Genomic DNA, 26,908 nt, shown 5'->3' on the forward strand with positions numbered 1-26,908 from the left:
AGTTGGTATGATTGTGTCGTTAGCTTGATTTGTTCTAATCATTCAATAATCTTATTTTACCCTTTATCCAACTTTTTGTTTATAATAACTTTACCCCATTTTTTTTCTTTGTAATATTGTAAGTTTTATCTTCCAATCGTTGGTGTGTAGCACTGTGATAATTTTAAACTTGAACTCAATAATTTGAAAAATGTTCTTTTTTTAAAGCAGATATCAAATATAGAATAAGAAAAAACATGTACTCATGATGGGTAGTAAATATCTTTGCCATCAATTAAAGATCTTGTGTTTAGAAATGAATTTGCATTCAGTTTTATATCGGATATTGAATACAAAAATATGAGACAAAACACCTACTTAAATGACGCTTATCATTTTATAACATCGTGACCGGTAGTAACTATCTCCATCATCAACTAAAGAATTTTATTATCAATTTACTTTCACTCCTAAGATTAGTATCAAATATAGGGTGAAGATCCCCCTCCCTCCCCCCCCATGCCCCCCTCCACAATTAAAGATTGTGATAGATAGTCTCTTAATGACGAAAACTGGTACCAAATGTCGAGTTTTAATTATCAAATACAATGTAAATTCTACAAAAAATTCACCCTAACAACAAAAACTCATTCATAAAAATATGATTCGTCAAATCCATCCAAGTTTGGCTTGATCATTGACCATTTTATTTACTAGCTCAAGTCATTAAAAACTGTGTTGATATGTTGTAGAATGTAGTTTCCAATCATTTAACCAATATAAATTGGTGTATAATTTCACATTTCCTTGAATTTTGAGCATTTGGCATAGTTTAAATTTAATAATTTCACATTTGACACTATCTAACACGTTTGGAGAGAGGTAAATTAATGTATCAAATTTCTAGCAAACGAAGAACAGAAATATGATGAAAATTTAGTATTGTATATGGAAATGCACTCAAGCATATGTAATTTTTTCTTGTAACAGATTTACGTAGTACTGATTTTATGACTTTTTAAAACTTTTTGCTATTTACTCAAATTAAAAATAATAATACATATTTCGTATCTGTCCCCATCAAATCTTCTCAATTGTCATAATAATATATAGCTATAAAATTATAATATCAAAAGTAAAACAAAATATTAAATTATAGTAGTACTATTTTTATTGATAATTTTTTTTATGGATATAATAGAGTTTACAAATTTCAAAAAAAATATTATTCAAACAAACCACAATTCATGTATATGACACCAAGAAGCCACCTCACCAACTTCCAAATAGATATTTCTAGAAGATATATTTTATGATGATGATGTTTGATTAAAACTTAAAAGAAAAAAAATTGAAACACTAGATAAAAAAATAATTCAAGAATTTTGTTTAGGTTATTTCATAGCCAACCCCCCTTGTCCCCCTCACACCTCTCTCAAGCCCACCATAAAAAAACCTCAAATTTCCTTCTTCCATTAGTACACACTAATCAAGATTCATCACACAAATGACTTCATCAAATTTGAACCAAATGATGACATACTTGACTTTGTAATCAAGAAAGCAAATGGAATAAAAGGCCTAGTAGACAGAGGCCTTGAAATTATCCCAAATCAATGTATTCAACCAAAAGAACACATACTACACAAATCCCAAATTGACAATTAAGAATCAATCCCAACAATTGATTTATCAAATTTTGATGATTTCAATATTGAAAAATCAATTCAAGAAGCAACAAGCAAGTGGGGTTTCTTCCAAATCATCAATCATGGGATCCCAATTGAAGTTCTTGAAGATTTGAAAGATGCAGCACACAAGTTTTTCGAATTGCCAGCTGAAGAAAAAGTAAAGTATTATAAAGAGAGTTATAGTGCTGGTGAATCTGTGTTGATGTTTTGGAGTGCTATTGGTAATAAAAATGAGAAAGTTTTGGAGTGGAGGGATAGTATAAAACATGGTTGTAATCCAGAAAATGATAGCAATCTTTGGCCTTCTCAAACAATGTAACTTTTTGAGTTTTTTGTTCCGTGTAATTTGTAGGTCACGTCTTTTTGAGTAAGTAAAAAATATACCTGAAGTATTAGTTTTTTCATGAGTTTCATAGCTTTAACTGTAAGGTTTTTGTGTTTTCTCTCTGAATTATTGTTAGCTATTTATCAAACAAACCTCGAAACTTACTTGACCAAGTGTCTCAATACAATCACAAATGGTTGTGTCACAAATTTAGTAGGCATAAAATTTCTCCCCATTGGAAACTGACTTATTAATTTTGAGATGTATTTTGATAATTAGTTGATGATAGTTCAGATAGGAGGCTTGCAAAAAATTGTTACTTCAGACCTGTTTTTGACCATTATCTATAAATTTTTTAAATGTGTATATAACTTAAATCAGAATTATACTGCCTAAGTAGGTGTTTTTTTAAATCCTTTTTACAATAATATTTCTAGTATAATTCCACAAGTTGGGTATGGAGAGGATATGATGTACGGAGATCTTATTTCTACCTTTGTGGGGCCAAAATGTTGTTTCTAATGGATTATATGAACACTCTTAGTAAAATTCTTGACATTGACATTAAATTAACTTGCCATTAAATTTTATAAGCTTTTAACGAAATTCCTGACTTTGTCACTGGTTTATAGGAACCAAGTCTTGGAGTATCTGATGAGTCTGAGATTTGGACTCATTTAGGAATTTGTTTTGATAGTATAAGTGTCCTCAAATGCCTAATTTATGCTATAAATTGATGTTAAAGTCTTGAATTTTCAGGTATGTGAGCTAAGGAGCAAGGTAAGGACACTAACAAGAAAAAAGGAGCAAAACAAGATGAAGTGGAGAAAAGCGATCTTGGTGATCGCCAAGACCACTCGGCGAACCGCCGAGTGGCTCTTCAGCTTGCCTAAAGTTCTAGTGTGCCAGACCTGGGGAAGAAACCAAGTCGGCGACATAATTGGGCAGTCGGCGAATTGCCGATCGGTTCTGTGACAACACAATGGATCTCCCAAAGTTATAGGACTTAGGATGCTGAGAACCAATACAAAATGGCGATGGAAGAGTGTAACACCCCGTAACTAGAAAGAAGTTTAAAATTGGAAATAGTCATTTTTGGAAAGAATATAAAAATCTGGAAAATTTGCTAAGTATGTTAAGTTGGATTTTTGGTCAATTTCAAACGAACATAACTCCTAGATAAGGATAAGTTAGGTGTGTTTCCAGATATCGTAGGAAAGATCTTGGAGTAATCTTTCCAACTCCACCGAGTTTGCACGATTCCGAGTTTGTATAAGTGAGATATGACCATTTGAAGTTGGATTGTTCAAATAAGAAAAGTCTAAAACCGAATTTTGGAAGGGTATTTTAGTCTCTTCCTTACCTAATTATATTTGATTCATTTTTAGGAGTTTAACTGGGGTCAAATCAGAATGTGGTCAGTTTAGAAAATTGGAAATTTACGCCAGGGATTGGAGAACGGAGAAAAGAGGAGAAAGAAGGAGCAAAGGCAAGATTCGTCAAGAACGTTTGAGTTTGGTCGTGAATTTCGCCAAGGATTCAATCCTAAGAGATATGTGAGTTCACATAGCGATGGGTTCATTCACCCACGCGCCAAACACGTTTAATTCAGCGTGATTTTCATCTTAAAAGATTGAGAATTTGATGTTCTTGAGTTGTGTTCTTGAATTGTTTTCATTCTTGAACTTATATGGGATTGATGAGTTTTCTTGAGATGTTTTAGCGATGTTAAGAGTTGTTTCGAGTTAGATTATAGTGTGCATGTTTTTGGTATCTGAATCTAAGAAGATATTTGAGAAAAGGAATTGGGTTTAATTGAATTAAGGTCATAAATCAAGAAGAAAAATTCGTCAGATTGCACCTAGAGAGGGTCTGGCGCGGCACACCTCATCTGCGCCAGAGAGGCTGGGGCGGCGGGCCAGCACTGCACCAGAAATGAGCCCCAGTAACTTAGGGGCTGGAGCGGCACGACATCGACGCGCCCGGGTCATCTTCCCCCACCTATTTTTTATCGTTTAGCCCATTTAAGGCCTTGTAAAGTGTACTAACACTTCCTATTGATTCTAACTACTCTAAATGACTTCTAAACATCTAGAAATCATCTAGTAACAAGAATCATAACCTTGAATCCATAAATTAAAATTCAATGAAAGTTAAGAGCCAAGCCTAGGAAGTTCTTAGAGTCCTTTCAAGATGTCTTGTGCAAGTTCTTTTAACTTTGTTTTAAGACTCGAAGTTTAAGTTGAGTAAAGAGTAAGAAGTAAAGAATGAAGTTCATTTATTCAAAGATTATAAGGGAACTAAGTATTCCCAAGTGTCTAAAAATATTTTCACATTTGAACAAGAAAGGGAAACACCAATTTCCAAGAGAGCTTTTAAGCTAAGTTTTGAGTAATTATCTCAAACCAAAGAAAGAGTTCTGTTTTAAAAACATATGTGGTGAGTATATTTTTGGGAATAGTATTGAGCACCGATATGGGGATGCGAGTTCATAATAACTCAAGTCTCCATAAACCATGTAGCCATCATGGGTAGTAAAGGATCATACTTTTTAGATAATTCCTTAAGTGATTTTTAGCATAGACTAGTAGATCCACTTAGTTAAGGCGTTCTATATGACAGCAAAGTACAGGACAATTCTGGCAGCGTGGGCAAGACGTTGTATCACCGCTTAGGCTCATAGTGGTGGTTGTCGATTAGAGAAACTCCCACAGAAACTATATTACTTTATTATACGAATACAGTTGAGTTTGTTATTGCATTTCTTTAAGTTTCTTTCTACTATTTTAAAAGCTTTCTATATATTGCATCTGTATTATTGCTTTATATTGAGTTAAGTTATTCATGAGTTGAGTAAAGCCAAGGTAAGTGTTTCTTTCATATTCCCTTCAAGCTTATGTTATGTTTAGTTTTCCCCTTGCATACTCGTACATTCAATATATTGATGCCATTTGGCCTGTATCATTGTTATGTTGCAGACACATGTAACCAGGTTCATCATCCAGCGCCTCGTTGATCCAGTTAAGCACTCAGAGTTTGTTGGTGAGCCTCCTTGCTTTCCGAAGGGATCCTTTTTACATTGCTTTATAGTATTTTAGTTGTTAGGATGACCGGGGGTCTTTTCCCAACATCCCTCTTTGTTTTAGAGGCTTCATAGATGGATAATTATAGTTATTTAGTCTATTCATTTCAATTGTATACGTTTAAGACTTGAGTTGCCAATTTGGCTAAGTTATTATCTCTTAAGTTATTGCATGAGTTATGTTTCTTATGTTTAGTCTTCAGCTGAGTAAGTATGCTAGGCCAAGGGTTCATTTGGGGCCTGATGAGTCCATGATTTGGACTCATTTAGCTCTATATTTTGATAGAATTAGTGTCCTCAAATGCATATTTTGTCTCAATATCTGATGAAAACCCTTAAGTTTCATGTGTTTGGAGTTTGAGGGAAAGCATGGACACTACTTAGCAAAAAGGAACAAAGACAGCTGTAAGAATGAAGAAATGAAGATCTGCGAAGCCGAAACCGTTTGGCGAGTCGCCAAAAGGTCTTATTCTCGCCTTTTGTTCCAGTGTGCTAAGCCCTGAAAGAAAGGATCAAATCGGCGGTGAACAAGAGCAGTTGGCGTGTCGCCGAGAAGTTCTGTGAAGCAGTACTATGTCGCCCAATGATCCAAAACACGACAATGATAAAGGATAGAGCAAGACGGCGATGAAACCTACCAAAGGAAGGATCGCCGAGTTGATCGGTGATCTCGACTAACGACGCCGAATTATCCACTGCAACATAGATTTTTGAAAATTATAAATACTCGTTGAGAGTTATAGCTTAATATCAGATTTTTAATATAGAATTTTTATACATAGAATTTTGAGTTCTAACTTTGGAGATGGTTTTGAAGAACTTGAACATTCAAAGGGTTTCAACTCCAAGAATTTGGACTTGGGTGTTGTGGATTCTTCACTCTTTGCTTGTTTTGAGACTTAAATTTTTATACACATTTGAATGCAAACTCATATTGGTATAAATTTCTATCTCTTTTACATGTCTAGCTAAAACCCCAATTCTTGGGGTGTGATTTTGTGAATATGGGTTAGATTATCTGTTGGGTCTTGCTTGTTGATGATTCATTTGTTATTTAGATGTGATTTCGTTTAGTAGTTGTCGTGGAACTTAATGAAATTATAGTTGCAAATATGATTTCACCTTTGTGTTTTCGACTTGCTAGAGAGAGAGGTCGTAAAACTAAGACTACTAAATTGATGGCCAGTGGAATTGGGTCGACATGAGGTTCAACTGGAGAGAGTGAACCCCAGTCCTTCTCCCACACACTTAGCTCGAAAGAGTGATTGGGCTAAAGCGGAGGCTGTTCTTTATGCAACAACTCGGTGTTCGAGAGAAATCGAGTTGATTCAGGGTAAGTTGCTCGAGAGAGAATTTACCCCCACTATAGTCTAGTCTAGTTACAATATTCAATGGAATTATTATCAAAAGCATGTACCCAATATTTAGTTTATTCCGTATTCCTATCACATCCCAAGAATCTTTTATCCTTGATTACTATTCCTTATATTTAAGCTGATTTTTGTTTACTTGTGACAAACCCCCATTAATAATTGACGCTTGTGTCACCCCTTAGATTTAACATGTTCTTATTCGATAATATTTTTAGCTATGACTAATTAGAACTTAATTTTATTTTTCTATTAATTCTCAAAACCACTCCCTTGGGACTCGATCCCAACCCTTGGTTGAGTTACTTTACTATTGTACGATCATAGACACTTGCATTGGAAGTTGTGTTTTGATTATGCAAACATCAAAATGGCGCTGCTGTCGGGGAGTGGTGTTATTTGACAATTTTTAGCTTAACAAAATTTTTCTTCTTTTTAGTTATAGTTCCACTTACTTAATTTTCAATTTTTTTTCTATTGTTTGTGTTGAAAACAGAAAGCATGAGTGTTAATGGCAGTAACGGTAGCCAGGTTGGCCACTAAGATGACATTAGAAATTTCAATGATGTCCAAGAACCCAACATTAATGACCCCCATCTCATGGGAGGTATTGGGGCCATCCGTTTACCTACAGCCTAAGGAAATGCGGTGTTCCATATAACGAGCACTATGTTGTAACTATTGCAACTAAATGGACTTTTCAGCGGATTGGCTCATGAAGATCCTCACGAGCACCTTCGAAACTTCATAGATGTCTGCGGACCATTCTTTTTCAAAAATATTTCTCAGGAGTCGGTTTGGTTAAGGCTATCTTTTTCTCATTGATGGGAGAAGCGTGTAAATGGCTGGCGGAGTTGCCACGCGAATCCATCACTTCTTGGGAGGAGTTGGTCACTGCATTTAATGTGAGATTTTTCCCTCCCTTGAAAATGATGACTCTTCGGGACAGTATCCAAAGCTTTAAGCGTTTGGAGGGCGAGCCAATTCATGAGACTTTGCTGTGATTCAAAAAGTTGGTGTTCCAATGCCCGACTCATGGTCTGCCCGACAATGTTTTGCTGCAGTACTTTTACCGAAGCCTGGTCTCGGTAAACAAAGGTGTCGCTGACTAACTTTCACCTAGAGGCTTGATGCAGCAACCATATGCTATAGCTTCCCAACTTTTAGATGGAATGACGACCATAAACCGAGCATGGTACACTCGTGAAGACCAGGTCTCTCCTTTCACATTCTAGCTATCTAAGGAGCAGATGGAGAAGGATCATGAGAGAGACTAAAACATGGCCAAGATCACGACACAACTTGACGTTTATCTAAAAATTTCATGGGGGCTGGTGCCCGTGGTGTCAATGCGTGCGGGTTGGGTGTGCAAATCTTGAGGATGAGAAGTTTGTAGCCTTGTACAATGAGGAGGTGAACTTTCTAGCCAACCAAGGCGGTGATTATCGTTCAAACTACCCAAGGCAGGGTGGTAACCAAGGTTGGGCTAGGGATGATGGTTGGAAGGATCGCGACAGAGAATGGAGGGACCAAAATCCTAACTGGAAAGATAGGGAGAAGGACAAATATGTGCCTTCCCATGAACGCCAAAAGCCGAAGGATTCGTAGTGTGGTAGCTCTGAGGATATGCTTTCTCGTATTCTCAACAAAGTTAAGTGTTCAGGCAAAATCTTGAAAGATATGAAGGAAGATGTGTTGACCCTGAGCCAGACCGTCACCTCCCATTCAGTATCAATCAAACAACTAGAGAGCCAAATGGGTCAGATGTCATCTCACCTAAATCCGAGACAAAAAGGGGGTTTGCCTAGTTACACTATGGCTAACCCCAAGAATGAGGTTTGAAGGTGGACTTGCGTCGTGCTGCGACGTTAACTAAGGCGCTGTTTGAGAGGTAACCTAAAACTCTTTATTGCTTTATTTTTCTTTGATTAAATAATGGTGTGTTGATTGCACAGGTGGAAGTGTGGAGAGTGATCGACAAGTACACATTGGTGAGCTACAGGCCCTTTCCGCGAATCGCCGGAAGGTTTGGTGAACCCATACCAGACCGCCATTAGACTCAAGACCAATTTACATTGGATTCTGTAAAACTCGGTGACCATAGGAAATTATTGGTGAGTCGGCGATCCCGATGAATATCGCCGTTTGGACCCCCACAATAACTGGAGATACTGTAAAATTTGGCGAGACAAGTGGCTACTTGGCGTAACACCGAGTGATTTGGCGATCGAGGCTAATGTCGCCGAATGGGCAATAACTGGACGGTTTTTCAGGCCAAAGGTTTAAAAGTTTCAAATTCATTCTCTTGCACTCTAGTCTTTATATTTCTTGCACTTTTAGAGTATTTTAGTTGTTGATTTGTGCTCAAAACTTGGATTACATTGCTGCCTAGCGATTCAATCTTAATTTGGTCAGCGCAAAAGATTGGTTCCCAAACTTTAAGTTATTTCTATTGATTTTGTACTTTAGAGCAATGACATTACCTTGTTGATGTGTATTGGGCCTCTCTGGTAGGATTACAATTTTTGTTTGCTTGCTTTATTTCGATATTATTGACCGTACTGAGTTAGATAGTTGATTCCAAAAAATTATGCCTTATAGTGGATGAAAAATTGTGGGTTACGCATAAGTGCCGTTGGGTATGAGCCTAATTTGGCTATTGCATGTTTTGATTTTGTTTTCGGGGGTTGTGGGGTTGAATTTGAGAAGATGGGTTGAAAATAGGCATATTGAGCCATTTGGCGAGCTAGGTCGAGCTCGCTGAATAACTCGGCGGTTTGCCTAACGTCCCCATCTCACCTTTAATTTAACGCTAAATTTGTTGTTGATTCTGCAACTTTCGGCGAGAAGCTTGATATCGCCGAACGCACTTGGCGTCTCGCCAAAAAACCCCTTTTCATCCTTTGTCTGCACCCTTGTACCCTCTATGCATTGCACTCGTTGAATCGCCTAAGAAGTTGCACATTTCGCCAACTAGTTCGGCGGAGTTTTTCTGTAGCTGAACTTCTATGCTTTTGTTGGGATATTTTCTAACTTTACTTCAAAGCTTTGTAGACATGTCTAGACCTAAAGTAGCAGGGAGAATCATGCCACCCCAATAGATAAGAGCGAATTTTTTTAGGAAAGATACAAGTAAAACAAATCCTCAGTAGACAGGAAGTGAAGGCAAAAAGCCTAGTTCTAGCAAGAGATCTGTCCCCCGAGATCCCACTGCCCCTTCGTGGACTCATGGATTCTACACAACTATACATTCCTTTTTGGCGGCTCATGACTTGGACAATCATAACAAGTCAGTTGCCGCTGAACCTTATGAAGTGGCTCCCGGGACTATTATCCAAGTCCATACTGACACATCGGGCACTAATGCCCAGATAGATGGAGAGACTGCATAGACATGATCTTTTCTTTAGCTCCCTCTCTATCTTTCTTACTTTTACTTTTTGGATACTTTAATTCATCTGCATTTGAGGACAAATTACTTTTAATTATGGTGGGGTGAGGCCCACCTTTGTGTGCTTGCTATTCGTGAATCGTGTTTTGTTTATGTATTTGGGTTGTAAGTGATAATTGTGTTAATACTATTTTCATGGAAGGTTTGAGCTTGTGGCTCCATGTTTTAAATTGCAAAATTATTTTGACCCTTCAGAATTTTTTTTGCCACCTCTAGTGTGTTGAATGCGGCTGTTCTTTTGCAAAATTTGAGTCTCGGTTCCGATCAATTCCGATGACTTGAATAGTTCTCATAATTGAATGAACATAAATGTGCGGCTATGATGAGGCCAAATGAAGTTGCATAGACAATATGTGAACTCTTTGCATCTCGTTGTGACTAGCCTATTGTCGAATCGAGTCTATTGTGATGATCGTTGCACACTAGTGAAAATGTGGAGTCTTGTTTGATTTATAGTTTAATGCCTAGTGTGATGAGCTTACGTGTGAACTATTCATAATGGATCCTAGAATTTGCCTTGTTGGTCCGGTCAACTAAGCGATGCTATCTCTTAATATGATCTTAGGCAACTTCGAAGAGTGTGAGCCAATTTGACATATACCTCTTTTGTGGTCTACCTTGTAAGTGTGTGAACCGGTTTTGAACACCCCTTGAGCCTTACTCTTTGGAAGAAACATGATGAAAACAATGAGCTTTCTTTATCCATCACCCATAATCCTCATGAAGTTGTGGTTAGTCGAATAGCCAACTTAGGCCAAAAGCCTAAGTTGGAGGTGTGGTGAAAAGAGAAGGAAAAATCAAGAAGTGCAAGGAAAGTCTCCTTTAACCCATGGTGTTGAGAAAAATGGAACCCCTCCATATAAAAAAGAGAGAGAGAAGAAAGAAAAAGAAAAAGAATGAAATAGAAAAGTTGTGGAATAAAGTTGAAAAGTATAAAAGAAGTGGGTTCCCAAATAATCCACGGGAAGTGAATACTAGAATGACTTATGAGCACTAATGAAATTGATGAAAGAAAAGGAAAGGAAGTGCTGAGAGAACCACATTTCATGAGGATGAAAGTCACTGAGCCTAACTGACTATACCTTTGCACTCATCCCCATTACAAGCCTTGAAAGACCTTTGTGATTTTGAGTGAGCTGAAGCAAGTGTTGATTGGAAAATACGGGCAAACCTATGGGTGAAATTATGCACTGTGTTCTTCTTTGTGAGTGTAAGCGTTGCATATGATTTTGAAGCTTTAAACTATGAACCATTGTGTGAATGTGGAATCATTATTTGTGTGAGGGCATTTGAACACTATAGTTGAGCTTGAACTTGCATTTGAAGCAAGTATTGCGAGCTTGAGAATCTTTGAGAATGGTGTGTCACAACTTGAATCTTTGGGTACACAAATTGATCTTTGCGTGAGTAAATTGATTCTTGTTGTGTGCATTCATGATTGAGTCTTGTGTAGCACTGTTCGAGACATCCTTGTTGAACAACTGGACTTGAGTTTGCTTGAGGACAAGCAAAAGTTTAAGTTGGGGGTGTTGATGAGTCTACGATTTGGACTCATTTAGGGATATATTTTGATAGAATTAGTGTCCTCAAATGCATATTTTGTCTCAATATCTGATGAAAACCCTTAAGTTTCAGGTATTTGGAATTTGAGGTAAAGCATGGACACTACTTAGCAAAAAGGAACAAAGGCAGCAGAAAGAACGAAGAAATGAAGATCTGATAATTGCCTAACCCGTTCGGTGAGTCGCCAAAAGGTCTTATCCTCGCCTTTTATTCCAGTGTGCTAAGCCTTGAAAGAAAGGATCAAATCGGCGGTGAAAATGAGCAGTCAACGTGTCGCCGATCAGTTCCTCAAAGCAGTACTATGGTGCCCAATGATCCAAAACACGGCGATGCTGAAGGATAGAGTAAGACGGCGATGAAACCTACCAAAGGGCGGATCGCCGAGTTGATCGGTGATCTCGACTAACGATGCCAAATGATCCGCTACAACACAAATTTTTGAAAACTATAAATACTCGTTGAGAGTTGTAGCTTAATATCAGATTTTTAATATAGAATTTTTATACATAGAATTTTGAGTTCTAAGTTTGGAGAGGGTTTTGAAGAACTTGAAGATTCAAAGGGTTTGAACTACAAGAATTTGGAATTGGGTCTTGTGGATTCTTCACACTTTGCTTGGTTTGAGACTTAAATCTTCATACCTATTTGAATGCAAACTCATACTGGTATAAATTTCTATCTCTTTTACATGTCTAGATAAAACCCCAATTCTTAGGGTGTGATTTTGTGAATATGGGTTAAATTATATATTGGGTCTTGCTTGTTGATGATTTATTTATTGTTTAGATGTGATTTCGTTTAATAGTTGTGGTGGAACTAAATGATATTGTAGTTGCATATACGATTTCACCTTTGTGTTTTCGGCTTGCTCGAGAGAGAGGTCGTAAAACTAAGACTACTAAATTGATGACCGGTGGGATTAGGTCGACATGAAGTTCAACTCGAGAGAGTGAAACCTAGTCCTTCTCCCACACACTCAGCTCGAGAGAGTGAGTGGGCTAAGGCAGAGGCTGTTCTTCATGCGGCAACTCGGAGTTCGAGAGAAACTGAGTTGATTCGGGGTAAGTTGCTTGAGAGAGAATTTATCCCCACTATAGTCTATCCTAGTCACAAATATTCAACGGATTTATTATCAAAAGCATGTACCCAATAGTTTAGTTTATCCCGTATTCCTATCACATCCCAAGAATCCCATCTCCTTGATTGGTACTCTTTGCATTTTTTGTTGTTTTTTCTTACTTGTTACAAACCCCCATTGATAATTGACGCTTGCGTCACCCCTTAGATTTAACATGTTTATATTCGATAATGTTTTTAGCTATGACTAAGTAGAACTTAATTTTATTTTTCTATTAATTCTCAAAACCACTCCCTTAGGACTCGACCCTGAACCGTGGTTGGGTTACTTTACTATTGTAAGATCATAGACACTTGAATTGGAAGTTGTGTCTTGATTATGCAAACATCAGGGACAACAATGGTTCTCGAGTGCCAGTCCCGCCCAGTGTGTAGGCTCGGGGTGTGACAAACTTGGTATCAATGCATAGAGTTCAAGAGTCCTAGGGATTCTATGAAGCCGTGTCAGTAGAGTCCTAGTTATCGGTGTGAAGCGCGCCACATCTATAATTAGGAGGCTGAAACATTGAAGAAATTACTCACTTCTTTAACACTCATTTCGTGCGATAGAGTTTATATCTATAAAGTCTCTTTCTAATTCGTGCTTGTGCGCGTTTTAAGTTAATCATGCTTCCACGAAGAGATGTCAGAGGTTGTCTTGCTAGGCGTAATGTTGATGAGCAAGGGGTACCCAATGCACCTGAAGTGCAACCCAAGGAGAACTTACCAATGCTGAGTTTAGGGAAGCGATAAGGATGTTAAGCCAAGTTGTGACCAACCAAGCTGGGCAACAAAGGAGGGATCAATAAGAAGAAGCTGATACTTCGAGGATCCGAGAGTTCTTGAGGATGAATCCTCCAAGTTTCACTGGTTCAAGCACTACTGAGGATCCAGAGAATTTTGTTGAGGAATTGCAAAAGGTATTTGAGGTCACGCACATTACAGATGCTGAGTGAGTTGAACTAGATGCATATCAACTGAAGAATGTTGCTAGGACCTGGTTTGACCAGTAGAAGAAGGGTAAAGCTGAGGGAGCACCACCTGCGAGTTGGGCTTGTTTTGAAGAGGCCTTCTTGGGGAGTTTCTTTCCCCGAGAACTGAGGGAGGCTAAGGTACGAGAGTTCCTCACACTTAAGCAGGATTCTTTGAGTGTTCATGAGTATGGGTTGAAGTTCACCCAACTATCCCATTTTTCTCTAGAGATGGTTGCGAATATGAGGAGTAGAATGAGTTTATTTTTTGCTGGGTTGTCTCGTCTGTCGAGTAAGGAAGGTAAGGCTGCAATTCTAATAGGTGACATGGATATATCAAGGTTGATGGTTTATGTGGAGCAGGTTGAGGAAGAGAAACTGAGGGATAAGAAGGAGTTTAGAAACAAGAAAGCGAAGACAGGAAATGAGTCCGGGCAGCAAAGAAGTAATGTGAACCGTTCGTCATTTCAGCAAAATCAAAAGGGACATGCTCCATCATCTGCTAGTGCACCTGCACCCAGAAACAAAGGTAAGTACAATAGTCAAAATTCACAGCACTTCAGGGCTAGACCTTCCCAATCTTGTGGTAGTGTGGCACAATGAGGTAACTGGTATCCTACATGTGCTAAGTGTGGTAGAACCCACCCAGGTAAGTGTCGCGATGGCTCCACAAGTTGTTTCAAGTGTGGACAAGAGGGTCATTTCATGAAAGAGTGCCCCACGAACTGACAAGGTAATGGGAATCAGGGCAATATAGCCCAATCTTCATCAGTTGCTCCACCAGACAGGGCTGACCTAGAAGAGCTACTTCGGGTACTGGCGGAAGAGCAAATTGCCTTTATGCGATCACTAGTCTCCAAGAGCAAGAGAACTCTCCAGATGTTGTCACTGGTATGATCAAAGTCTTTACTCTTGATGTTTATGCTTTGCTAGACCCAGGAGCAAGGTTTTCTTTTGTAACCCCTTATGTTGCAAATAATTTTGATGTTCTTCTTGAGAAACTCTGTGAACCCTTTTGTGTTTCTACACCTGTTGGGGAGTCTATTATAGTTGAGCGAGTATATCGTGATTGTGTCATATCCATCATTCACAAAAACACCATGGTTGATTTAATTGAGTTATACATGGTAGATTTTGATGTTATTCTAGGTATGGACTGGCTTCATGCCTATTATGCCTCCATTGATTGTATAACTCGAGTCGTTAGGTTCCAAATTCCTAATGAGCCAGTTATAGAGTGGAGTAGTAGTTCAGCAGTGCCTAAAGGTCGTTTCATTTCGTACCTAAAGGCAAGAAAGTTAGTTTCCAAGGGGTGTGTCTATCACTTAGTCCGAGTTAATGACTCTAGTGTTAAGATACCTCCTATTTTGTCAGTTTCAGATGTAAGAGAGTCTCAACAAGTCTTTCCAAATGATCTTCCCGGAGTCCCTCCTGAGAGAGAAATAGACTTTGGTATAGACATTCTTCTAGATACTCATCCTATATCTATTTTGCCATACATAATGGCACCAATAGAGTTGAAAGAGCTTAAAGAACAGTTGAAAGATCTCCTTGATAAAGGATTTATTCGACCAACTGTCTCACCTTGGGGCGCTCCGGTCTTATTTGTGAGAAAGAAAGATAGTTCCCTTAGGATGTGTATAGATTACCGCCAATTGAACAAGGTTACCATCAAGAATAAGTATCATCTTCTGAGAATTGATGATCTTTTCGATCTGCTTCAGGGTGCTACTTGTTTCTCTAAGATAGATCTCAGATTAGGCTATCATCGGTTGAAAGTAAGGGAATGTGACATTCCAAAGACAACATTCAGGACCCGTTATGGTCATTATGAGTTCTTAGTTATGTCCTTTGGTTTGACCAATGCGCCTGCAACATTCATGGACCGTATGAATAGAGTATTCCAACCTTTTATTCCACTTTTTCACTTCCCCAACACCCCCTACCACCCCCTACTTTTAATATTTTAATTTAAACCCTTAAGTTATCATAAATACACTTTAACCCATTTTTAATATTATAAATACCCCTCTGTCCGTTATTATTTCTTACAAAATCATCTATTCTCTCATCTATTTCTATATCCTCTTAATTAAGTATTAAATTTTGATTCCATTTAAGTCTCATATTATTATAATACATATATTTCAATTCTAAATTTTCATATTATATCAGAATATATATAATTCTCATATTTGCTATCAAGTATTGGAGTTCCAAATTACAAGTTACAACAAATTACAAGCTTCAAGAATCGGTTATAACGTCTGCTATTAACGCAGACGTTTGGTACATTCGTTTCATAATATTTATATTTTATTTTTTGCTATTAATTTTTGTGTTATTATTATTTTTATATATAATTAAATATGAGTTCTAGCAAAAAATATACCGGTAAAGGAAAAGAGAAAGAACCAAGTGGCATTAGTAAATTATTTAATTTTAATAAAAAAAGTAGTAAGGAAAAAAATAAGAGTAAATGTGGTGGTACTTCTTCTAAATCAATGTCTAGAGTTAGATTTAATACAAATGATTCTACTTATTTTGATGATACTTCTTATGATATTGATTCAAATGTTCAACTCGATCATGAAATTTTAGAACGAATTTATGGTAATATTAATCCTTATCTTGATGAAAATTCAGGTGAAGAAGTAGAAGTTGGTTCGGGAGAAGAGGAGTTAGAAGATACATCTACTAGTCCGGTGACAGAAGTTCCAAATGAAGCTACAAATTCAACGAAGCAAAATTGTGGACGCCCACCCCTTATACCTCCTACAAGGGAGAAGGTGAAGTATCAACGCCCTAAAAATTTTGTTATGGGGCAACTTATGACTTTAGATAAGGAAAACTCTATTGCTATTTGTAATAAATGTAAGCAACCTTTTAAACATACACAAGGTAGAGGTCAAGGTGGGACGGGGTGCTTAAATAGACATTTGTTATCTTGTGTGCCAATTCAATATAAAGAAGCTAAAGCATTAGCGGATAGAAAAAAAGGAATTCCAGTTAATGATTTTGATATTAATGTCAATGAATTGGTAGGGGCTTCTAACATGGTTCAAGAAACATTAGATCCTTCTAACCCTAGTGGTCCACTAACACAACGTAAATATAATAAGGAAAGAGATCGCGAAAATTTAGCTAAAATGGTTTCTGTTTGTGGTTTGCCTTATAGTTTTCCTTCACATCCCGATTTTATTGAATATATTCAACAAACTTATAATCCTACTTATAGAGGTTTTTCAAGAAATACTGTTAAATCTAATGTTTTTTATATCAAGGTAAACATTGTCAATATCTTCGTTGTATACTTAGCATATTAGATTGTAGAGTGTCTATAACTTCAGACATGGGTCGTAGTGTTAATTGATATGATTATTTAACTGTTACAGCACATTGGATTGATCATAACTGGAATTTGCAAAAAAAAACTCTTAAGTTATATAGAATGTGTAGAGAAAAAAACTGGTGCATATTTAGCTTCAAATATTTTGAGTGTTCTAGATTATTACATGCTTATAGATAAAGTAATGTCTGTCGCATTAGATAATGCATCTAATAATACAAACACTACTAGTATGTTAAAAACTAGATTATGTCCAATTGATGTTAATGCTTTTCATGTTAGATGTGTTGCACATATATTAAATTTAGTTGTACAAGATGGTATTTCATTATTTAATTGTAGTTGTATGAAAATTGAATATGCTGTTGCCTGGATTTTTTTATGCTCATAGAGCTTTTAGAATTAGGGAATTTAATGAGCGTTGTGTACTATGTGATTTGCCACCAAGAAAAATTCCAAGACATATTAAAACAAAGTGGAATTCTTTTTAGGAAAGGCTTTCAGTTGCTTACGAATATAAATAACCCATACAAATGGTGTTTAATGCTCATAATGTTGACCCATTAGATAGAATTTGTGAAGAAGATTAGGAAGAAACTAATGAACTATTAGAATTTTTAAGACTTTTTTATGATGCTACGACCATATTTTCTGGAATTTATTATCGTACTATTTCATCAGTATTAATAAATATTTGTGTTATTACAATTCAATTTTCTAAATACAAAAAAATTGAAAAATTTAGAGTTGCAATTGAAGGTATGGTTGAAAAATTTTAAAAATATTTTTTTCCTATTCCTCAAATTTATTTAACTGCTACTTTACTTAACCCTCAATATAAATTATGAGGTGTGCAGGGGCTTGCTCATACTTTTTATGATACTTTAGAAATTTTATCGGAAGAATTCCAATTTGTGAAATGTGTAAGTCTAGCATAAAAGTAGAAGCTAAAATTTTGTATGAAAAATATAGAACTATAGGAAATACTCAAGGAGAAGTTGGTCAAACTTCTAATCCTCAAATTAAAGCTTGAATTAATAGTTTTATGCGAGGTTTTCTTGGTCTTAATTCTACTAACCGTGATGATTTTGAAGAATATCTTAATCAATCTTTAGAAATAGTGGACGACGAAGATGGCAATGAAGAATTATTAGCATGGTGGAGGAGGCGGAGCGTTGCATTTCCAATTTTGAGAAAAATGGTTCGTGGTGTTCTAGCTATTCAAGCTTCATCAGTTGCATCAGAGGCTGCTTTTAGTGTGGCAAGGTTTCAACTTGGCGATCATAGACATTCATTGGCGGAAGAAAGTTTGGAAACATCAGTTTTATTTAGAGACTGGGTCAACACCGAGATGAGGAATTATAATTTTCCAAAGTTAAGTTTCTAGCAAGTTTGTCAACACCAGAGGATGTTACCGTCGATATGATGCGACAATTATAATTGAATTTTAACGGAGAATACAAATATTAGATTACATCCGAGAACTAATTGAAACAGAACCCTTCCTAGAAGGTAGCTGCGTAAATTAGTTACTCATCTAATAATTGTAACAAATATTAGTTTTACATATGAGAACTTATTGAAACAAAACCCTTCCTAAAAGGTAGCTGAGTAGATTAGTTACTCCACTAATATTTGTAAATTGTAACTTCTAAGTTCTAAGTTGCAATTATAATTTATTGAATAAATTTGAAGGCTTTATTCAAGTCTTTTTTATATAACTATTGTCTTGCATTTTAATTTTAATTTTAAAATACTAACTTTAAAATATTTAATTTAAAAATTGAAATTTGACATTTGAAATTTCAAGTTAAATTCTTTTAAAATATTTAAAATACAAATTTGAACTTCTCAAATTTGAAATTTGAAACTTGAAACTTGAAATTTGAAATTTGAAAACTTAGGCATTTTTATTAGCTAAATATGTTATTGAAAACCAGATAAACTAAAAATGTTATTCAATAACATATAATTTCAAATTGAAATAAATAAACATATAAAAAAATAAAAATCCCACGTCCCATCCCACCAAACCCCGTCTTATCCCGTATATATAGTGGGACGGGATGGGATGAATTTTGATCCCGCCAATCCCGGTCACTGTCAAATCCCAGCCAAGGCATCCCCCGTCCCCCAGTCCCTGTTCCCGTCCCCTTGCCAGCCCTAGCCTAGACCCACATCTCCAACTGATATTAGGAGTTTCTTGGTTTTGGCTGGCTATTTAGAAGGTTCGTAGAGGGGGTTCTCATCTATTTCATCTCCTTTGACCAAGTTAACTCAGAAGATAGTGAAGTTTCAATGGTCTGAAGCTTGTGAGAAAAGCTTTTAGGAATTGAAAAAGAGGTTAACTACTGCCCTAATGTTGACCTTACCAGAAGGTACTCAAGGTTTTGTGGTATATTGTGATGCGTCTAGAGTTGGTTTGGGTTGTGTGTTGATGCAGAATGGTAAGGTTATAGCTTATGCCTCTAGACAGTTGAAAGTTCATGAGAAAACTTACCCAACCCATGATCTAGAGTTGGATGTTGTAGTGTTTGCTTTGAAAATATGGCGTCATTATTTGTATGGTGTTCATGTTGATGTATTCACTGATCACAAGAGTCTTCAGTATGTGTTTAGTTAGAAAGAAGTTAATCTCAGACAAAGAAGGTGGTTAGAATTACTCAAGGATTATGACATGAGTATTCTTTATCACCCATGTAAGGCTAATGTTGTTGTTGATGCCTTGAGCAGGTTGTCTATGGGTAGTACCACCCATTTTGAGGAAGATAAGAGAGAGTTAGCGAAAGATGTGCATAGACTTGCATGATTGGGAGTTCGTATAATAGATTCCACTGAAGGAGGAATAGTGGTGATGAATGGGGCTAAATCATCATTAGTGTCAAAAGTAAAAGAGAAGCAAGACCAAGATCCTATTTTGCTTGAATGGAAGGCAAATGTTCATATGCGAAAAATATTGGGTTTTGAACAAGGGGGAGATGTTGTGTTGAGGTATCAAGGTAGGTTGTGTGTACCAATGGTGGATTAACTCCAAGAGAGGAACATGTATGAAGCTCATAGCTCCAGACATTCTATCCATCCAGGTTTCACAAAAATGTATCGTGACTTGAGAGAAGTTTATTGGTGGAGTAGTATGAAAAAGGGCATTGTAGAGTTTGTTGCTAAGTGTACGTATTGCCAACAAGTTAAAGTAGAGAACCAAAGGCCCGGTGGTATGGCTCAGAATATAGAACTTCCGAAATGGAAGTGGGAGATGATCAATATGGATTTCATCACAGGTTTGCCACGGTCTCGCAGGCAACCCGATTCTATTTGGGTGATTGTTGATAGAACGACAAAAATAGCCCACTTTTTGCCGGTAAAGACTACCCATACAATAGAGGACTATGCCAAGTTGTATCTTCAAGAGGTAGTTAGACTTCATGGGGTGCCAGTTTCGATTATTTCAGATAGAGGTGCACAATTTACTACACAGTTCTGGATATCTTTTCAGAAAGGCTTGGGTTCAAATGTGAACTTAAATACTGCTTTTCATCCTCAGACAGATGGTCAAGCAGAGCGCACTATTCATACTTTAGAGGATATGTTGAGGGCCTGTGTGATTGATTTCAAGGGTAATTGGGATTATCACCTTCTTCTATTTGAGTTCACTAACAACAATAGTTTCCACTCTAGTATCCAAATGGCTCCTTATGAAGCTCTTTATGGGAGAAGATGCAGATCTCTTATTAGATGGTTTAAAGTTAGTGAAACAGGATTGATAGGACCAGACTTAGTTCATCAAGCTATGGAGAAAGTAAATGTCATTCAAGAGAGTTTAAAAATGGCGCAGAGCCGTCAGAAATCCTACACTGATGTTAGGAGAAGAGAGTTAGAGTTTGAAGTAGATAATTGGGTATACTTGAAAGTTTCACCAATGAAAGGTTTTATGAGAATTGGTAAGAAGGGTAAGATTAGTGCCTGGTATATTGGCCCTTACAAAATATCGAAAATGGTAGGTAATGTAGCTTATGAGTTGGAGCTACCATAAGAGTTAGCCGCGGTTCATCCGGGTTTTCACATCTCCATGTTGAGGAAGTGCATGGGTGATCCTTCATTGATAATACCAACTGAAGATATTGGAATCAAGGATAGCTTATCTTATGAAGAGATTTCGGTCTAGATTCTAGATCGCCAAGTTCGCAAGTTGAGAACTAAGGAAGTAGCATCAGTCAAAGTCCTTTGGAGGAACCAATTTGTTGAGAAATCTACTTGGGAAGCTGAGGAATATATGAAGAAGAGATATCCACATCTCTTTGAAACTGGAGAAGTTCCAGACCAAGGTACTAATCCTCTTCTTAGTACTCTTTCATTTATAAGTTAACGTGTAATTGCATTGCTTGTTGGGTGTTTGAGCTGAATGTTACATGTTACACCCTTAGCCTACTAAGAGTAAGCTCATTCGAGGACGAATGTTCCCAAGGGGGAGATATTGTAACACCCCATAACTAGAAAGAACTAGAAAGAAGTTAAAAATTGGAAATAGTCATTTTTGGAAAGAATATAAAAATCTGGAAAATTTGTTAAGTATGTTAATTTGGATTTTTGGTCAACTTCAAACAACCATAATTCCTAGCTCAGGATCAGTTAGGTGTGTTTACGGATATTATAGGAAATATCTTGGAATAATCTTTCCAACGCCACCGAGTTTGAGCGATTTCGAGTTCATATGAGTGAGATATGACCATTCGAAGTTGGGTTGTTCAAATAAGGAAAGTCTAAAACCGGATTTTGGAAGGGTATTTTATTCTTTTCCTAACCCAATTATTTTAATTCGTTTTTAGGAGTTTAATTGAGGTCAAATCAGAGTTTGGTCATTTTAGAAAATTGGAAATTTACTCTAGGGCTTGGAGAAAAGAGAAAAGAGGAGAAATGAGAAAAGAGGAGAAAGAAGGAGAAAAGGCAAGATTCGTCAAGAACGTTTGAGTTTGGTTGTGGATTTCGCCAAGGATTCAATCCTATGAGGTATGTGAGTTCACATAGAGTTAGGTTCATTCACCCACGTGCCAAACATGTTTAATTCAGTGTGATTTTCTTCCTAAAAGATTGAGAATTTGATGTTCTTGAGTTGTGTTCTTGAATTGTTTTCATTCTTGAACTTACATGGGATTGATGGGTTTTCTTGAGATGTTTTAGCGATGTTAAGAGTTGTTTCGAGTTAGATTCTAGTGTACATGTTTTGAGTATCTGAATCTAAGAAGCTATTGAGCAAAGGAATTGGGTTTAATGGAAATAAGGTCAGAAATCGAGAAGAAAAATTCATGAGATTGCACCTAGGGAGGGTCTGGTGCAGCGCGCCCCATCTGCGCTAGAGAGGCTGGGGCGGCGTGCCAGCAGTGCACCAGAAACGAGCCCCAGTAACTTAGGGGCTGGCACGGTGCGCCGGGATGCGCCCGGGTCGTCTACCCCCACCCGTTTTTCATCGTTTAGCCCGTTTAAGTCCTTCTAAAGTGTACTAACACTTCTTATAGATTCTAACTACTCTAAATGACTTCTAAACATCTAGAAATCATCCAGAAACATGAATCATAACCTGAATCCACAAATTTAAATTCAAGGAAAGTTAAGAGCCAACCCTAGGAAGTTCTTAGAGCCTTTCAAGAAGTGTTTTGCAAGTGCTTTTAACTTTGTTTTAAGACTCAAAGTTCAAGTTGAGTAAAGAGTAAGAAGTAAAGAATGAAGTTCATTTCTTCAAAGATTATAAGGGAGCTAAGTATTCCCAAGTTTCTAAAAATGTTTTCACATTTGAACAAGAAAGGGAAACACCGATTTCCAAGAGAGCTTTCAAGCTAAGTTTTGAGTAATTATCTCAAACCAAAGAAAGAGTTTTGTTTTAAAAACATATGAGCTGAGTATATTTTTGGGAGTAGTATTGAGCACCGATATGGGGATGCGAGTTCATAATAACTCAAGTCTCCATAAACCATGTAGCCATCATGAGTAGTAAATGATCATACTTTTTAGATGATTCCTCAAGTATTTTTTAGCGTAGACTAGTGGATCTACTTAGTTAAGGTGTTCTATATGATGACAAAGTATAGGACAGTTCTGGCAGCGTGAGAAAGACGTTGTATCACCACTTAAGGCTCATAGTGGTGGTTGTCGGTTAGAGAAACTCCCATAGAAACTATATTACTTTATTATACGAGTACAATTAAGTTTGTTATTGCATTTCTTTAACGAACTAAGTTGCTTTCTACTGTTTTTAAAGCTTTCTATATATTGCATGTGTATTGTTGCTTTATATTGAGTTAAGTTATTCATGAGTTGAGTAAAGCCAAGGTAAGTGTTTCTTTCAGATTCCATTCATACTCGTACATTCAATGTACTGATGCCATTTGGCCTGCATCATTGTTATGATGCTGACACAGGTAACCAGGATCATCATCCAGTGCCTTGTTGATCCAGTTGAGCACTCAGAGTCTGTTGGTGAGCCTCCTTGCTTTCCGGAGGGCTCTTTTTTACATTGCTTTCTAGTATTTCAGTTGTTAGGATGATCGGGGGTCTTGTCCCGACATCCCTCTTTGTTTTAGAGGCTTCATAAATGGATAGCTATAGTTCTTTAGTCTTATTCATTTCAGTTGTATACGTTTAAGACTTGAGTTGCCATTTTGGCTATGTTATTATCTCTTAAGTTATTTCATGAGTTATGTTTCTTATGTTTAAGTATTCCGCTTAGTAAGTATGATAGGCCAAGGGTTCGCTTAGGGCCAACAATGGTTCTCGAGTGCCAGTCACGCCCGTGGTGTAGGCTCGGGGAGTGACAAAGAGAGAAAAAGGCGGATCGCAGAACCATTCGGCGAGCCCGACTTAATCTGTCGACTGGACTTTTAGGCTAAATTTTGTGAAACTATAAACTGATTTTTAAAAGGAGTTCTGACGATTTCTCACCCAGATATTACAGTTCCCATTCTAGAGTTAGAGTTTTCTCTAAGTTTTAGAGTTCTTATTGTAAATTTGGGAGGATTTTGACTTGGGTCTTTGAATTTAACCTTTGGAAAAAATTGTAAAGGCTTGGAGACTATTTATTACCCAGTTGATGGCTAATCGAGTTGGTAATTATTTTTACCTTTTTATGATGTTTAGTTAAAACCCAATTCTTGGGGTGTGATCATGTGATTATGGGTTGAATTAGCTTATAGGTGTTGTTAATTACTGATTTAAATGGTTAATTGAAGTGCGTTTTAATTGATATATGTGTTATTATCTAAGATTGTAGTTGCAAATGCAATTCGAACTTAGAATTTTGCGCCTTCTTAAAAAAGAGGTTTTAGAATCAAAGCTTTCAATTGATGATTGTAATTATTGGGGTGATATGGGTTTATCTCAAGAGAGTAAATTCTAACCTTGATTCTACCTATCTAGCTCGGGAGAGTAGATGAATTAAGGTTTGGCCGTTCTTATTTGCTAAGCTTGTTGATGTTCGAAAGAAATCACTTAAATCGTGATAGTTGTTCAACAGAAAATTATCACACCAATAGCCTAGCCTACCCATGGGTATTTAGCTATTTATTAGTAATTTCAATTACCCATATAGTGAAATTTGCCTATAATAGATCACATCCCGAGAATTCCTCTCTATATTGTTTTAATCGTAGTGTTTGATTGTGTTGTAGCTGATAATTGCAAATCAAAACCCCCTATCTGACATTCGTGTCACCCCCTTTAGACTTCTTTACATGTCTTTTTCGTTAATTTCTATTCCTATAGCTATTTAGACCATATTTGTACTTCCTAATGGAATTTGAACACGTCGCTCCCTGTGGGTTCGACCCCAACCTTTCGTTGGGTTTTATACTGACTAACGATCGTTGACACCTAGAATTGGATGAGGTGTGATTGAAACGTTAATCAATATCAAAAGTGGGCTAAGCCACATACTAGAAAGTTGTTAGAGGTGCTATTGAAGGGTCTCAATGTCAATGAAATTGATGAATCTTTAGAACCTCTCTTGATGGGAACTATGGCTATCAACATAAAATATTATCCACCATGTCCAAATCCAAGTATCACCATTGGGGCTCGCCGACACTACGACGTCTCCTGCATCACTCTGCTCTTCCAAGATGACACGAGAGACCTATATGCTCGAGGGGCTAAAGGTGATAATTGGATCCACATAAATCCAATCAAAGGTGCTTTAGCGGTTAACATAGGTGATTCATTGTAGATCAATGATCGATACAATAGTTTCAAACATTATGTAGCAGTTGATTCGAGCCGGGCTTAAATATCAATACTGTTATTTGTGAATCCTAGCTTTGACAGTGTCATTGGTCTATTTTACAAATGCTAAAATATGGAGAAAAACTAGTGTACAAACATGTCTTGTTTTCTGATTATTGGGATTATTTCTTCCGTAAGATGCCTTATGGTAAAGCATCATTAGATTTTGCTAAAATTTGATATTTTAATCTACAAATTTCTTGTTATGTGAATGTTATTGTATTGTCAAATTTGTTATCATGTAATGACAAAAAGTCTCTCTTTACATAACAAGTGAGTTTTTATTTTTTTGGTAACAAGAATTTTCATTTATAACCAAAAAAAGATCATTACATAGCAACACAATTATGGGCCTAACTGCTTCTCATTCTAATCATCTAACTTCCTATTCATACAGAAAACAAATCAAGAAACTAATCTATTACAAAGGAAATGCTACTCTAAGGATACTTATTTAGAGTTTGTAGAATAGGTTTCAAGCTTGCCTTGTGTTGTCCTCTTAGATGAATATGCGTTACAATCTCTCTAAGGACCTTGTCAGCACATAGTCTTCCTCGTTAGAATCTGATCTTGTTCCTTTCTCTCCAAATGATATATACAATTATCACAAAAACACTAGTCTTGATCTTAGCACCTCTTGCCTTCTCTTTAGCAATTTCACTGATCCAAGCTATCTCTGTTCTCTAGTCATGAATACTTCTTCGGATCCCCATCCAGTTGCACATTCTTCCCCATAATGTCTTTGTCACTTGGCACTCAAAATGAAGATGTTCAAAAGTTTCCTTTGTGTTACTACAAAATACACATTCAGATGGCACTTGAATACCATACTTTTCAAGTCTTTCAACGGTTGCTAATCTTTTCTGCACAACTAGCCACAAGATGAATTTGAATCTTGGATGTACTCCTTTTTTCAGAGTAATACTCTTCCATTATACTCTTGGGAAAGTAGGCATGATATAGTTATACATCTTCTTGGTAGAAAACTTCTCACCTTTCTGTACCTTTGCAAACTCCATCATCAATTCACCTTGCCCAGCTTGCCTTGGGATTATCATATCTCTTGTACTCAAAATCTTTCGCAGTACCCATGAAGCAGCAGTTGGTAGAGTGACAGTTTCAATCCCCCTATTCTTTATGAAATAATTATGCACCCATTGGATCCATAGGCAGTATTTCTTTCTAGCTATATTCCACAGTTGTTTGAGTATTGTAGCCTTATTCCACAAGGTCAACAATATTAAGTCCACCTGCAGCTTGTGGTTTGCACACTGTTTTCCATGACACTAAAGCTTTCCTGGAATTAGTTATTGTCCCTGTCCATAAGAAGGTCCTACAAATTTGTTCTATAGTCTTAATAACCTTCTTAGGAAGTACAAATACATGTGCCCAATAAGCTTGGACCCTAAAAATGACAGACTTTATCAGCTGGACTCTTCCAACATAGGATAACAATTTTGCTGACCAGCAGGTCACTTTGGCAGTGATTTTCTCAATTAAAGGCATAAACTGATTGACACTAAGCTTTTCTGATACCAATGGAACCCCAAGTATCTGAAAGGCATAGTGCCCTCTTTGTAGCTAAGTTCTTCCAACAATTCGTGCTTGGTATGATCATTCACTCCATCTATATACAAGGAGCTCTTGTCTGTATTTGTATTAAGTCCTGAAGCTCTAGAGAATTTCATGAAAGCTTCATTCAAAAGCTGAACATAATTTAGATCAGCCCTGCAGTACATTAATAGG

At 36.9% G+C, this 26,908-nt stretch overlaps 1 pseudogene; it reads left to right on the forward strand.

The window, feature by feature from the left end:
* Positions 1–541: 541 nt before the first annotated feature.
* Positions 542–25,342, forward strand: LOC125840672 (bi-functional coumaroyl CoA and feruloyl CoA ortho-hydroxylase F6H2-2-1-like; annotated as a pseudogene).
* The last annotated feature ends 1,566 nt before the right edge of the window (positions 25,343–26,908 follow it).

Source organism: Solanum verrucosum, unplaced genomic scaffold, assembly GCF_900185275.1.
Source record: "Solanum verrucosum unplaced genomic scaffold, falcon-dt-bn FXZP01000176.1, whole genome shotgun sequence".
Classification (NCBI taxonomy): domain Eukaryota; kingdom Viridiplantae; phylum Streptophyta; class Magnoliopsida; order Solanales; family Solanaceae; genus Solanum; species Solanum verrucosum.